Source organism: Pelodiscus sinensis, chromosome 3 (genome assembly GCF_049634645.1).
Source record: "Pelodiscus sinensis isolate JC-2024 chromosome 3, ASM4963464v1, whole genome shotgun sequence".
Classification (NCBI taxonomy): Eukaryota; Metazoa; Chordata; order Testudines; family Trionychidae; genus Pelodiscus; species Pelodiscus sinensis.
The window spans coordinates 12798159-12809983 of NC_134713.1; positions in this window are offsets into that span (position 1 = coordinate 12798159).

An 11825-nucleotide genomic window follows, 5' to 3' on the forward strand; every position below is an offset into this window, starting at 1 on the left:
AGCAGTCATGTGTGGACACTAAATGATGGCACTTTTTCTGACAAAATACTTTCCGAGGGGGTTTTGCTTCATCAGCAGGAGAGCGCTCCTGCCAGCAAAGCAGTGTTCACACTTTCACTTGCCGCAGCAAAACTTTGTCGTTCATGGGTGGTTTTTAAAGCACCCGTGAACAACCAAACTTTTGTCAATCAAGATGCACCCTCAGAGACAGCTGCACCAGATTTCAGGTGGAGTGACATTTCTACTGTTCCAGCAGCAGCCACCCAGCATTAGCAAGAGAATCCTGCTTAAGTGTCCAGATCGTGGCTCCCCAAGTTCTGCAGCTCATGGGACTGGGAGCAAGTGCAAAACTCTGCCTTTTCCCTCCTCCCCCAGCTGCACATAACTGGAACCATAGGATCTCATGTTCGATTTGAAGTGGTGACTTTACATACCCTGTTAGAAATCCACTAATCTTCACCCAACTGCTTTCTTCCTTGAAGTTATTTTGCGGTGATGCGTTGCTAAGCAAGGTATAAAGAAATAACCACACAGAATAAAACCTTCCATGTTTAACTTGTTCTAATACTGCTGTAAAAATCAGACTCGCTCCTATAATGTCACAAAAAATAGGTAAATGTGATCAGTGAGTGCTCAGTCATTCCTCTGTACTTGGATCTGTTACTAAGATTCTCCACATTACCATCAAAGGAACCAGACTCTGCAGCAAAGAGCTTCTTGGGTTTGTCTTTGTGATCCAGCTGCCACTTTCAAACACAGATGTCTGGTAAGGAACAAACATTTTTGTACTGAGATTCCCACCCCCCCTCCACCCGATCTCTGCTTAAATGTACTATTCCTGTCTCCATTTAATGACATGCCATTTCTAGGCATTTGGAGGAAGAATACAAAGGAGAGCAATAATAATTATGCCGTAGATGACTGGCTCTAGGATGTCGCTATTATGGTTAGATATAATTTCCCAGGCCAAATAATGCCCAAACCAACAGGGTACCAGTAAATGACAGGCTTGTGAAAGAGGGACCTTCCACCAAAAGGCTTTGGGGTCCTTGCTGTACGGTCTCATTCAGATGAGGTACAGTTATTGGTAACCTTAAATTGGATAATTGGCCTCTAATGGAAGCATGAATTCATCTTTGGAACTGAAAGGCTGGCTGCTCGTGCCTGACTTACTGCCCATGTGTTTTGTACGCTGACAGCCTCTCTTCTCTTCCACTGGCTTTGTTCAGCTCTCTCCCTTTGCCGTAACTGTCTTTTGAGGTTACTGGTGCCTATTCTTCACTAACACTTAGGGCATACTCACAAATGTTCATCTCTAAAGACTCTCCGACTATTCATGAAGCCTCACAACGCCCCTGGGAGTTGGGGAATAAATAATTTGTCCTCATTTTACAAAGCAAAGAGGTTAAATGACTTGCCCAAGTGCACACAAGTCAGTCCTGGAGTCAGGATTCTATATCAGGAGTTCCTGAGTCCCACTGCCATGTTTAGACCAATGTACCACTTTTCAGTGCCCTAGAGAACTTCAGCTTTAACAAAACTTCACAAGGGACAGGCTGGAAGCAGCATTTTGGAAATTTTCAAATTGCTACAGATCACTATAAAGAAACAGAAGATATAAGGGTATGCTCTTTAATATATGCTCTGCCTGCTTCCCCGTGCTGTATCTTTAAGTCCTTTGACTTTAGTGAATACAGTCACAAAGATGACTGAAAAAGTTCTAGCTTTTTTTGTTGCATGCTTCAGACCTCAGGGACATGTGGTTTATGAAAGAACATGTCTTCCACCAGAGTTCATGGACCTGGGGAAAATGTGGACTATTTTATAAGAGCCCTGTATGCATTGGCTGAAGATCAATTTGAAAACCATGAATTATGCAAACATCAGACAGGTTAATAAGTGGATTAACAGATAACTTGTTTCACAGCAGCTACAATTAAAAACAGACTTAATCCCTCACTCAGCTATTCACATCGCAAAGCAGTCTGAGTTGGGAGATAGCAAAATCTGGAGCAAGCGGCTAAACCTGAAAAACAGAACGTTAACTCTCAAGCTATTAACAGATTTACCATTACTACAAAGCTATCCAGTGTGATAAATGCCCAGAGGGACTGTCCTCCTAGAATCAAGCTCTATGAGGCAAACCAAAGAGAGCAGCTGAGATACAAAGTATCAACTACAGGCAGTCCCCGAGTTACGCGGATCCGACTTATGTTGGATCCGCAGATACGAACAGGGATTTTCTCGCCCCGGAAGACTGGAGCGGCGGGACGCCTGGTCCCGCCGCCTGCCTCGTCCGGGGCGAGAAAAGCTACTCCCCGTCTCCCTGGTCTGCTGCGGGAGCCAGCAGACCAGGGAGACGGGGAGCAAAGCGGCGCAGGACCCAGGGCCGGACCCGCGGCCGCTTCCAGATCAGCTGGAAGCGCCGCGGGTCCGGCCCCGGGTCCTGCGCGGCTTTGCTCAGCGTCTCCCTGGTCTGCAGACCAGGGAGACGCTGAGCAAAGCCGCGCAGGACCCGGGGCCGGACCCGCGGCCGCTTCCAGCTGATCTGGAAGCGGCCTCGGTCCGGCCCTGGGTCCTCCGCCACTTTGCTCCGCGTCTCTCTGGTCTGCTGGGGGGGACGCAGCTAGTGCCCCCCTCAGCAGACCAGGGAGATGTGGAGCAAAGCCCGGGGCCTGTGGTAGAGCAGGTGGGGCGCTGCCGGTTGGTCCCACAGCACCGCTCCTTGGCGCTACTGGACCAACCCAGCAGCACCCCAGCTACTCTGCCCAGGAGTCCTGATTCAGCCGCTGCTGGTCAGTTTCAGCAGTGGCTGAATCAGGACGCCTGGGGCAGAGCAGCTCGGGTGCTGCTGGGTTGGTCCAGTAGCGCCGAGGAGCGGCCGCGCTACTGGACCAACCCAGCAGCACCCGAGCTGCTCTGCCCCAGGCATCCCCAAGTTAGCTGCTGCTGAAACTGACCAGCGGCTGACTACAGGAAGCCCGAGGCAGAGTTGCTCTGCCCCGGGGTTCCTGGAATCAGCTGCTGATCAGTTTCAGCAGCAGCTGACTTGGGGACGCCTGGGGTTCTTAAGTTGAATCTGTATGTAAGTCAGAACTGGTGTCCAGATTCAGCGGCTGAATCTGGATGCCAGTTCCGACTTACATACAGATTCAACTTAAGAACAAACCTACAGTCCCTATCTTGTACGTAACCCGGGGACTGCCTGTATATACAAGAGTGAGGTATCCCATAGAGGTTTTTTGCAGGTGGTAGGCTACTAACGATGGGCTTAATCTAGGGACATATTGAACCCAAGAGTACGTAACTCCTCCTCCTGGGCTAGCTCCAATCAGCACCAATGGAATGTAACTTTCCTACAGTCCTAGACACTGATGTATATTAACACCTAGCTAGCTTGGGTTCTTCTATAGCCCCTTTCCCTATAGTATCTGAGTGCCATGAAATGTTTCATGTGTTTATTGTTAGCACCCTGGGGAGGTAGGGAAATACTACTATCTGCATTTACAGCTGGGAAACCGAGGCACAGATTTTTAAAAGTGTTCAGGCATTGATCCGCTTGGCACTGCAAAACCAGTGGTTTAGATGGCCAATTCACACTCTCAAAACTCAATGGAATTAGGCTCCTCAGTGCCTTATATTAGAAACTTCAGGGGGTAGCCGAGTTAGTCTGTACAGGATGTTAGTCTATAAAGTGCCTTCAGACCATTTTTTGGTTTTTAAGTTTATTTAGATTAGAAAGTCTGCCTTGCAGTGGCCGAACTCCTGGAGTCACTCTGTTATGCTAAAGAGAGGGTTACGAGGTGACTTGATCCTGTAAGTTCCTGCGTGGGAAATATTTGATGATGGGCTCTGCATTTTAGCAGAGAAGGTCTGTCACAATCCAATGGCTGGGAGTTGAAGCTAGACAAACTCAGACTGGAACTAAGGGGTCAAGTTTTAACAGTGATAAATTGTTCCCATTAAAATGTGTCAGTGGTCATGGTGGAGTCTCCATCACTGACAACTCTTAAATCGAGACTGGATGTTTCTTCTAATGGATCTGCTCTAGTGATTATTTTGGGAGAAGATCTCTGCTCTGGGCTGTAGAGGAGATCCTGCACCCCTTACACCCATCCCCCAGGCTGGAATCCTCTCCTGCACACACATTCCCTTCTGGACCTTGCACTCCCTCCTGAACCCCCAATTTCCTGCCCTTGATCACAATCCCCTCCTTCACCCAAACTCCCTCAGGCCCCACAGCTTCTCCTGCACCTACCCCAAGCTCCCGTCTGCACTCAACCTTGTAAGAGAAAAAACTGCCCCCCCCCCGCCCAGTAAAAAGTTTGGCCAGGCCGCTTTTGCTATAGTGGGCTGCAGTACTCCTCGGGAGAAACCGGCCGCATCCTTCCTGCATACCATTGCCTTTAGAAAAAGGAAAGGTGTGAAAAGGGGAAAATAGCCTCAGACTCTCCCACCCGTCACCTTGGCGTGAGAACTGCGGGGCTCACCTGGTCTCATGAAACCTGCTCAGTTTCGGCCTAACCCCTGGGACACAGACCCCCACTTGGTGACCCTTGGGCCGTATAAGGTAATATGCAAGCGCGGCAAAGCGATGTGCAGATTTGGGGATAAATACCCATCACACAGTTCGCTCGAGGAGGTCTTCGCAACACACGTACCACCGTGCGTGTGTCTTCTCGTATACTTCAAAGCGCTGCCGGCTTGATCAACCGACCAGCCATCCCTCCCCCGACTCTCGGGTGTAACCAAGGCCTTCACAACCGAACCGATATCTTTGAAATGTTCTGTGTGCTGTATAAGTTGGTATGTATGATTTGATTTTTTCTTGTTGTATAAGCTTAGTGTTGTAGTTGTTTTGGGTAGTACATAGAGTTTGTAGTTATCACTGTTATTTAATTAGTATAGCTGGATATTTTTAGAATAGAGACTATTCCCCTTGCCATTCCCATCCTTATATCTCTTACACGTTTAACTAGAAATCATAGAATAAATATAATAAAGACTGTAACCTCTAGCCTAGCCCCCCTCAGCATAGCTCATGGGGCACCCCATAGAAAAGTGACCACTTACCAAAATCTTGGAGTGCTCCCTCCCTCCACCCCCGGTGAAAAATGAATGCCCTTCCTTTGCATAGATGATCATACTGATTCCTTCTGACTTTGGAGTCTGTGGCTCTTGTAACTGGGTTTGGTCCGCAGACTGTAGCACTGTGCAGCTGGCAATTTCACTCACACACACATTCCCCTGTTGCTAAGCGATGGGATACATGTCTTGTTCTCCTCATCCAATGCCTGCACGCCGGGACTATGCCTTCAATGCCCTCTCTAGCTCACCTAATCAGAGAGAATCTCCTACCTTGGCTTTTATGCTCCACAGGGGCCGGTGCAAAATCTTTTTCCGCCAGATTTGTTCTGCCTGGGTTTGAAGCCCCTTAATTGTGATTTGAGGTTGCCTGGGCTACCACTAGCAGTAAGTAGCACTGTGTGAAGAAGAACAGGTGCTTCACTACTCTGACAGAAGCAGCTCCATGTGTCCCAGAGCTCAGAAGGCCAATAGACCTGCATAACTCCCTCCCCACCCCCATTTCAGCGTGGACAATGAATAAGCCAGCTCAAAGAACTAGTTGCCATGGTTATATTCACTGCTCGTATACCGTATGTGACAATAGACCGGTGTGATCATGGCTTGAGAGTCTGTGATGGAGACTCACAGACACAGATAAAGCCTCCACTTCACTTGTAGCTTCATAGATTTCAGTTCCCAGGGGACAATGTATTCTAGGTCCCAGGACATAGATGTATGTCAAGATTTTGGGGCAGAGGCTGTCATTTTCAAGGTCTTTTTTGAAGCACTTAGTATTCCTTAGGAATAAAGACCCCATAGATAAAGACCCCATAATGATAATTGTGGAGTGGTCCACGTTACTTCATGATCAAGGTGAAAGCTCGGTTAGCCTTTCAAGTCCAATTTTCAATCCTACTCCACCTTAGCTTCCCTAAAGGAGACAAATTCTCCTGAAATTTCACAATCCGCATGTCATCCCAGACTAGAACTGTTCGGAAGCCATCTTTGCGCCCACCCCCTCTGCCCCCACAATCCTGGGGCTGGATCCAGTGTGGTCATTGGTATAGCTGTAAGCAAGTGCTGAGCCTGCTCTAATTTTCCTTCAGCAACTAGCAGCCTCAAGTGGCCACCCCTGGGATTACTGAGGTACAAGTGCACTGGAGCTAAGCTCCTTTCCCCAGGGAACACACCTTGGGCTAGGGAGTGGAAGCAGGGGACAGCCATGACTACAGTGAGTGGCTCTAGGACACTGTGAGATCCTCTAGGCAGAAGAAATTTCCAGAGGCTGAATAGGGGCTTTGCCCCTGAAGTTCTCTGGGGATATGGGGACACACCTCCTACTTGCAGAAAGCAGCAGGGTGTTCTCAGTACTAAGCATTGAAGGGCTGATTCTCATCACCAGGCTCCACTGACTTCAGTGGGGTTTCTTCAGAGTCAGATGAATCGGGCAAGCCTGAAGGTAGCATGAAAGAGTAGCAAAGGTAATTGTGAGTTGGGGTTTTTAAAAGCTGTGGTTCAGAAGCACGCTGAGTGAATCACTTCTCATGAAGCCTGAGTTCTGAGAACTATCCAGAAGCAACTGGTAATTTGCTCAGATTTATTCATTACAAAAATCACCTGCCAGGAAAAATCAAATCATTTCCATTATTGTTTTTCACCTGAGTCACAGAAGCACCTCCCTGGCAGGCCCTACCAAGATCAGGGCTCCATTGTGCTGGGCACAGTACAAACATAATGTCTAGGCACAGTATAGACAGGAGCGTGAAGGGAGGGAGGCAGCTGATAGATTTTTGTTCTGGTCGGGTAGGGTTTTGTGTGGAGAGGGGATTAGCTAAGTGGAAAGACAAAGGGAGGAGGATACAGAAGGGAAGGGGCTGGTGGTTAGGACGGGTGACAAAGTCCATTGGGGGGAGGCTCAGGTGAGGAGATTGTGAGGGAGCAACTGAGAGTGGGTTTTCAACAGCTAATCAGCACTGGGGAGAGTGGCCGGAGTGAAAGCCGCCTGACTCATCAGTGCCTGATAATCCCTGTTTAAATCAGTAGCCTCCCCGGGAATTGAAATGGGGGGGGGATGTTCGAATTTACAAAGGAGGGGTGTCAGGGCCGATGAGGGATGACATCGTGAGGGTGAAGGTGGGTTGTATGGCACCATACTTCACAAAACTAGGGGAGTGTTGGGGAAATTCAGGGGGGTATACATCCCCATAGGGGGCGGGTGTAGGGAAATCCCTGGTTTAAACAGCTCCGTCCATATACCCAGGGGAGCATCATATGGGTCCTAGTACCCTCAAAGCAGATGTCTCACCAGCACAGTGCTGGCAGAACCCTGACTAGGCCCAATCTGGCCCCATAGAAATGGTGGGGGGAAAGGAAGCAGGATCATCTCCATTTCACAGACAGGGAAAGTGAATCAAGGAACACCAATCCCAGGTCATATAGAGCCTACAGCAGAGGCAGGCACCAAACATTAATAGGAGTGTTGTGAGCAAGACATGAGAAGTCGTCATTCTGCTCTACTCTGTGCTGATTAGGCCTCAGTTGGAGTATTGTGTCCAGTTCTGGGCACCACATTTCAAGACAGATGTGGAGAGATTGGAGAAGATCCAGAGAAGAGCAACAAAAGTGATTAAAAGTCTAGAAAACATGAGCTCTCGGGAAAGACTGAAAGAACTGGGCTTGTTTAGTTTAGAAAAGAGAAGACATAGGCAATGTCTGCACTGTTGGGGGGTTTTTCGGAAAAAAGTTTGCAAATTGCGAACCGCAATTTGCGTATCTTTTTCCAATTCTTTTTTTTTTTTTTTTTTTTTGGAAGAAGCTTTTCTGACATTTGGCCTTTCTACACGGGGCCAAATATTGGAAAAACCTTTATTCTTCATAAGAAGAGGAATACAGGACATCCGAAAGAGCTCATCTGCTCTTCCGGAAAAAAAATTGGAAGAGCAGACGCGTTCCCTGGATGCAGCAGTTTTCCGAAAAACTCCATAGTGTAGACATAGCCTAAGAAGGGACACGACAGTTTCCAAGTATCGAAAAGGGTGTTACAAGGAGGAGGGAGAAAAATTGTTCTTGGCCTCTGAAGACAGGACAAGAAGCAATGGGCTTAAATTGCAGCAAGGGAGATTTAAGCTGGACATTAGGAAAAACTTTCTAACTGTCAGAGTGGTTAAACACTGAAGTAAATTGCCTAGGAAGGTTGTAGAAGCTCCAACATTGGAGATATTGGATAGACACCGATCAAGAATGATCTATGGTGGTTGGTCCTGCCCTGAGGGCAGGGGACTGGACTTGATGATCAATTGAGGTCCCTTCCAGTTCTAATATTCTCTGATTCTATGAAACACGGAATTGCAGAATCTCAGGCTAGTTCCTTCACCATAAGACCAGCCTTACTCTCCAGCCTGGTCTTCCTACTGACCAGAAAGTGATCTCTGAGCATATTCACTAACGTGAGGCCTCAGCTGTGCTGGGGCATTGGGATAAGGCAAAGGGTTGTTTGTGCTTCTTGCAGTGGTTTACAACCTGTGATATGTGTGCTACTTGCAGGCCAATCAGCACACAGCTGCAGCCCGTGTAACATCCTCAGGGCCATGCAGCTCATATTGGGTGGACGGGACCAACATAACAGAGAGAGCTGCTTATGCAGCCCTCACTGGTGAATAGGTTGAGAACGACTGTCGCAGGTAATAAATAGTTTACGCTACTTATCAACAAAAATACCCCAGGCCCACCTGCCCATGGCAAATTTTCCTGGTGTTGTAGAAAGCCTGCTACAAGAGGCACAGAATGGAAACACGGCATTTGCTCCGCAAGGCACCACATCTCCCATGCCTGAGCCCTGCAGATGCAAATACTCACATGCTCTTTAAAGCGACTCGGATCCCCAGCCTCAAGGCATTATCCAGAAAATGTCAAATGGCATTTTTTTTTAAATGTAACACGATCACAAGAGAGAAGCTATTAAATGTCAGCAAAAGGCTGGTGCCAAATACGGAGGTGGGCAAGCACAGCAGATTGGCTGCCTCTAAAGGCTCCTAGCAGCAATCTTGGAAAAGGGCTGATAAAACACACTGTTCTGTGGCTTGTTTTTCCGCTGGTGCATATTAGCTGGCCACTGTAAAGTTAACCTCTTTGGTGCCTGATGATACAGAGCAGATGTAGAGGAGATATTCAACCTTAGAGTTACAGAATCTGGTCCTGGGGGGAAACAGTGTGGAGAGGAGGGGAAGTAGAGGACACGGAGTCGGTCGAGAAGGTTACAGATACTGAAGCAACAGGCATTTATTCAAGAAAACAGCTACAATTACAGCCAAACAGTCCTTTTGGGGGTTCAAGGATTTAGCTATGCTGCCCCACACAAAGAAATCCGTAGGTCACACCGAGACAGCTTGTAGCCAAATATCATGTTACAAATAACTGTTTCCACAGGGGGTAGGTGTTTTCCCTTATGTGCATTGGAATAGCCCTGTTGTTTTTCTGTCTGCTGGATGTGGCTGAAAGATTGCTTGAAATACAAGGGAGGCAATTTTTATTTTATTAGCTGGGCAGCTCTGAACAAGATGCATGTGCCATTCTGAATGAATAGGAATTCGTCAAACTCCCACCCTCGTTAACTACAGAGACTTGATGTAAGAGCAGGGGAGGGAGAGTGAAAATCAGCATGTGGTACTGACAACTTTGAGTGGAATGAGGTGTACAGCTGGTTCGGATTAGGAAGCCTAATCCGAAGTAGCTAGTCTGTGCCGCGTGTAGCCGCTCGGCACGGGGTCCGACCTAGCCGGCATTTAAAAATGGCGCCGGCCGGCTTTATGCAAATGAAGCCTGGGAAATTCAAATCCCGGACTTCATTTGCAACTCCGTATGACTACATTACCCCCTAGTTCGAACTAGGGGGGTAGTGTAGACATACCCTATTACATCAAACTTTCACACACATTCATAATTTTGCTCACATGCCTTATCCTATTGAAAGGAATTGGCTATTTTTACATAAGTAATTCACATTTGCCCAAGGATTGATCCTGGAGCCAGTTTTGTTCAACGTGTTCTTTAATTATCTGAATGATGGGTCAGTTTCTCTTCAGCAAGTTCGCAGATGACACTAAGCTGGGGAGAGGTAGATATGCTGGAGGGCTGGGATAGGTTCCAGAGTGACCTAGACAAATTGGAGGATTGGGCCAAAAGATGAGGTTCAACAAGGACAAGTGCAGAGCCCTGCAATTAGGAGGAAGAATCCCAAGCATTGTTACAGGCTGGAGACCGACTGGCTAAGCAGCAGTTCTGCAGAAAAGAACCTAGGAATTACAAGTAGATGAGATGCTGGATATGAGTCAACAGTTTGCCTTGTAGCCAAGAAAGCTAATGGCATATTAGGGTGCATTTGTAGTAGCATTGCCAGCAGATCCGGGAAGTGATTATTCCCCTCTATTTGGCATTGATCTGCAGGGTAGCGTTAGCCCCAAGGCTTGTGTATCCAGTACTACTGGGCCGGGACTGGCTGGGTTTCAGACGCATCCTGCGTGACTGGGATGAGCAGGGGCAACCGCCACCAGCAGGGATGGAGGACTGGAAAAGGGGAACATCCCCAGGCCCAGAGGAGGAACCGGACCCTGAGAAAACCCTCGCTTTGGAGGAAGTAGGAGGGGATGAGGACTTCACAAGAGACCAACGGGAAGATCCCTCCTTAACCCATGCCTGGGAACAAGGGGCAGGAGAGACTGGAGACCCCGGTGCGGGGGCAGCTGATCGACCGACACCGCGCTTCGAGGTAAGAGCTGATCGATTATATCGGATCGCGCAGTCGGCCGATGGGCAGACAGAGGTTAGCCAGTTGTTGGTCCCCGCAAGGTACCGTAGGCAGGTATTGGACTTGGCACATGCGAATCCCTGGGCAGGACATTTGGGGCGAGAGAAGACCCTACAGCGCATAACGCAGAGATTATTTTGCCCAGGGATTTATAAGGAGGTCAGAGACTTCTGTGAGTCCTGCCCTGAGTGCTAGAGGACGGCGCAGGGAGGGGTGCCGAAAGCCCCCCTAGTTCCTCTCCCCATGGTAGAGGTGCCATTTGACCGGGTGGCTTTAGATCTGGTAGGACCCCTGGAGACGTCCCGAAGAGGACACCAGTATATAATGGTCCTAATTGATTATGCCACCCGATACCCCGAGGCCGTCCCACTTAAGAACACGACGGTGGCAACGCTGGCACGTGAATTGGTGCAAGTATTCTCCCAGGTGGGAATCCCAAGGGAGATACTAACTGACCAAGGGACCAATGTGACTTCCAAACTGATGGCAGAACTTTGCCGCCTCTTAAACATTAAGACCATGAGTACCTCAGTTTACCACCCGCAAACAGATGGACTTGTTGAACACTTCAATTAGACATTAAAAGGCATGTTGCGGCGGTTTGTTGAGCTCAACCCAAAGGACTGGGACCTATTACTACCGGCACTGTTGTTTGCGGTGCGAGAGGTGCCCCAAGCCTCAACGGGATTTTCCCCATTTGAATTACTTTACGGCCGACAACCCCGGGGGATACTGGACTTATTGCGGGAGACATGGGAGGAGCAGGACTCCAGGGTGAAGGGTACAGTACCATATATCTTGGACTTGCAACAGCAACTCCGGACAGTAGGGGAGCTGGCTAGAGAACCTCCTCCAGGCCCAAAATAAGCAAGCCCAATATTATAACAGAGGGGCCAAGGCCAGGACATTCCAACCGGGAGACAGGGTACTCTTGCTATTACCAGCGCCAGTGTCA